This window comes from Chiloscyllium punctatum, unplaced genomic scaffold, assembly GCF_047496795.1.
Source record: "Chiloscyllium punctatum isolate Juve2018m unplaced genomic scaffold, sChiPun1.3 scaffold_558, whole genome shotgun sequence".
Taxonomy (NCBI): Eukaryota; Metazoa; Chordata; class Chondrichthyes; order Orectolobiformes; family Hemiscylliidae; genus Chiloscyllium; species Chiloscyllium punctatum.
Window position 1 is genome coordinate 69,886 of NW_027310292.1, and position 4,562 is coordinate 74,447.

Here is a 4,562-nt window from a genome sequence, read left to right on the forward strand (position 1 = left end):
GAGGGGAGCATGTCCCGGTGGTGTGGCCGAGGATGGAGTGCCTTTTGAAGGGGGTGTTTCTGAATTTGGACCCTTTTTGAGTTGCATGGCCGGATGGGTGTGGTTTTGAAGGGTGTGTCCTGTCTGGAGTGGCACCGGCGTTGGTGTGAGGGCTGAGGGTGGGCGTTCGGTTCCTGGTTAGGGATAGGGAAAGGGGTGAGACTTAGCTTTAGTGCTCGTGCCCCGATTTTGGTAATGTTTGACGTCAATTTTCCAAGGAGGCGAATGCAAGGCTTCAGAGGGACTTTGAGTGTTCGGGGGCGGGGTAGCTCAGCCGGATTTGCCCCGGCGGTTCTGCGGACGGTGTTGACTTCGAGGGCGGACCGGCCCCCGTGTTCAGTCCGAATATCGTGCATTGTTAACGGCGGGAAGTGTTCCCAAAAGGGAATGGGATTGAATGTGACTGCTGAAGCCGACTTTGAGACCTGTAACGCGGGTAGCTCAGCCGGATTTGACCCGGCGGTTCTGGCGACGGTCTCGCCTTCGAGGGGGGAGCGCCCCGCGTGTTCAGGCCGAATTTTGTGCATTTCCATCGGCGGGAAGAGGTCCAAACGGGAATGGGATTGAATGTGACTGCTGAAGCCGACATTGAGACCTCTAACGCGGGTAGCTCGGCAGGATTTGACCCGGCGGTTCTGCCGAAGGTCTCACCTTCGAGGGGGGAGCGTCCCGCGTGTTCAGGCCGAATATCGTGCATTGTTAACGGCGGGAAGGTGTTCCAAACGGGAATGGGATTGAATGTGACTGCTGAAGCCGACATTGAGACCTCTAACGCGGGTAGCTCGGCCGGATTTGACCCGCGGTTCTGGCGACGGTCTCGCCTTCGAGGGGGGAGCGTCCCGCGTGTTCAGGCCGAATTTTGTGCATTTCCATCGGCGGGAAGAGGTCCAAACGGGAATGGGATTGAATGTGACTGCTGAAGCCGACATTGAGACCTCTAACGCGGGTAGCTCGGCCGGATTTGACCCGGCGGTTCTGCCGAAGGTCTCACCTTCGAGGGGGGAGCGTCCCGCGTGTTCAGGCCGAATTTTGTGCATTTCCATCGGCGGGAAGAGGTCCAAACGGGAATGGGATTGAATGTGACTGCTGAAGCCGACATTGAGACCTCTAACGCGGGTAGCTCGGCCGGATTTGACCCGGCGGTTCTGCCGAAGGTCTCACCTTCGAGGGGGGGAGCGCCCACCGTGTACAGGCCGATTTTCATGCATTTCCAACCGTGGGAAGGGGTCCGAAAGGGGATGGGGGTGAACGTGACTGCTCAACCCGACTTTGAGACCTGTAACGCGGGTAGCTCAGCCGGATTTGACCCGGCGGTTCTGGCGACGGTCTCGCCTTCGAGGGGGGAGCGCCCCGCGTGTTCAGGCCGAATTTTGTGCATTTCCATCGGCGGGAAGAGGTCCAAACGGAATGGGATTGAATGTGACTGCTGAAGCCGACATTGAGACCTCTAACGCGGGTAGCTCGGCAGGATTTGACCCGGCGGTTCTGCCGAAGGTCTCACCTTCGAGGGGGGAGCGCCCACCGTGTACAGGCCGATTTTCATGCATTTCCAACCGTGGGAAGGGGGCCGAAAGGGGATGGGGGTGAATGTGACTGCTCAACCCGACTTTGAGGCATCTAACCCGGGTAGCTCAGCCGGGTTTGACCCGGCGGTTCTGCCGACTGCCTCGCCTTCGAGGGGGGAGCGTCCCCCGTGTACAGGCCGACTTTTCATGCATTTCGAACCGTGGGAAGTGGCCCAAAAGGGGATGGGGGTGAATGTGACTGCTCAACCCGACTTTGGCGCTTCCGAGCCGGGTAGCCCGGCCGGGTTTGACCCGGCGGTTCTGCCGTCGGTCTCGCCTTCGAGGGCGGAGCCTCCCCCGTGTACAGGCCGATTTTCATGCATTTGCAACGGTGGGAAGTTGCCCAAAAGTCGATGGGAGTGAATGTGACTGCTCAACCCGACTTTGAGACTTTTAAGCCGGGTAGCTCAGCCGGGTTTGACCCGGCGGTTCTGCCGACGGTCTCGCCTTCGAGGGGGGAGCCTCCCCCGTGTACAGGCCGATTTTCGTGCATTTCCAACGGTGGGAAGAGGTTCAAAAGGGGATGGGAGTGAATGTGACTGCTCAACCCGACTCTGAGGCTTCTAACCCGGGTAGCTCGGCCGGGTTTGATCCGGCGGTTCTGCCGACGGTCTCGTCTTCGAGGCCGGTGCCTCCCCCGTGTACAGGCCGATTTTCGTGCATTTCCAACGGTGGGAAGTGGTCCAAAAGGGAATGGGGGTGGACGTGTCTGCTCATACCGACTTTGAGACTTGTAAGCCGGGTAGCTCAGCCGGGTTTGACCCGGCGGTTCTGCCGACGGTCTCGCCTTCGAGGGGGGAGCCTCCCCCGTGTACAGGCCGATTTCCGTGCATTTCCAACGGTGGGAAGAGGTTCAAAAGGGGATGGGAGTGAATGTGACTGCTCAACCCGACTCTGAGGCTTCTAACCCGGGTAGCTCGGCCGGGTTTGATCCGGCGGTTCTGCCGACGGTCTCGTCTTCGAGGCCGGTGCCTCCCCCGTGTACAGGCCGATTTTCGTGCATTTCCAACGGTGGGAAGAGGTTCAAAAGGGGATGGGGGTGAATGCGACTGCTCAACCCGACTCTGAGGCTTCTAACCCGGGTAGCCCGGCCGGGTTTGACCCGGCGGTTCTGCCGTCGGTCTCGCCTTCGAGGGCGGAGCCTCCCCCGTGTACAGGCCGATTTTCATGCATTTGCAACGGTGGGAAGTTGCCCAAAAGTCGATGGGAGTGAATGTGACTGCTCAACCCGACTTTGAGACTTTTAAGCCGGGTAGCTCAGCCGGGTTTGACCCGGCGGTTCTGCCGACGGTCTCGCCTTCGAGGGGGGAGCCTCCCCCGTGTACAGGCCGATTTTCGTGCATTTCCAACGGTGGGAAGAGGTTCAAAAGGGGATGGGAGTGAATGTGACTGCTCAACCCGACTCTGAGGCTTCTAACCCGGGTAGCTCGGCCGGGTTTGATCCGGCGGTTCTGCCGACGGTCTCGTCTTCGAGGCCGGTGCCTCCCCCGTGTACAGGCCGATTTTCGTGCATTTCCAACGGTGGGAAGTGGTCCAAAAGGGAATGGGGGTGGACGTGTCTGCTCATACCGACTTTGAGACTTGTAAGCCGGGTAGCTCAGCCGGGTTTGTTCCGGCGGTTCTGCCGACGGTCTCGTCATCGAGGGGGGAGCCTCCCCCGTGTCCAGGCCGATTTTCATGCATTTCCAACCGTGGGAAGTGGTCCAAAAGGGAATGGGGGTGAATGTGACTGCTCATACCGACTTTGAGACTTTTAAGCCGGGTAGCTCAGCCGGGTTTGACCCGGCGGTTCTGCCGACGGTCTCGCCTTCGAGGGGGGGAGCGTCCCCCGTGTTCAGGCCGAATTTTGTGCATTTCGAACCGTGGGAAGTTGCCCAAAAGTCGATGGGAGTGAATGTGACTGCTCAACCCGACTTTGAGACTTGTAAGCCGGGTAGCTCAGCCGGGTTTGACCCGGCGGTTCTGCCGACGGTCTCGTCTTCGAGGCGGGTGCCTCCCCCGTGTACAGGCCGATTTTCATGCATTTCGTACCGTGGGAAGCGGTCCAAAAGGGGATGGGAGTGAACGTGACTGCTCATACCGACTTTGGCGCTTCCGAGCCGGGTAGCTCAGCCGGGTTTGACCCGGCGGGTCTGCCGACGGTCTCGCCTTCGAGGGGGGAGCGTCCCCCGTGTTCAGGCCGAATCTTGTGCATTTCGAACCGTGGGAAGTTGCCCAAAAGTCGATGGGAGTGAATGTGACTGCTCAACCCGACTTTGAGACTTGTAAGCCGGGTAGCTCAGCCGGGTTTGACCCGGCGGTTCTGCCGACGGTCTCGTCTTCGAGGCGGATGCCACCCCCGTGTACAGGCCGATTTTCGTGCATTTCCAACCGTGGGAAGTGGTCTAAAAGTCGATGGGAGTGAACGTGACTGCTCAACCCGACTCTGAGGCTTCTAACCCGGGTAGCTCGGCCGGGTTTGACCCGGCGGTTCTGCCGACGGTCTCGTCTTCGAGGCGGGTGCCTCCCCCGTGTACAGGCCGATTTTCGTGCATTTCGAACCGTGGGAAGTGGTCTAAAAGTCGATGGGAGTGAACGTGACTGCTCAACCCGACTTTGAGACTTGTAAGCCGGGTAGCTCAGCCAGGTTTGACCCGGCGGTTCTGCCGACGGTCTCGCCTTCGAGGGCGGACCCTCCCCCGTGTACAGGCCGGTTTTCGTGCATTTCGAACCGTGGGAAGTGATCCAAAAGGGAATGGGGCGTGAACGTGACTGCCCAACCCGGCTTTGAGACTTGTAAGCCGGGTAGCTCAGCCGGGTTGGACCCGGCGGTTCTGCCGACGGTCTCGACTTCGAGGCGGGTGCCTCCCCCGTGTACAGGCCGATTTTCATGCATTTGCAACGGTGGGAAGTTGCCCAAAAGTCGATGGGAGTGAATGTGACTGCTCAACCCGACTTCGAGACTTGTAAGCCGGGTAG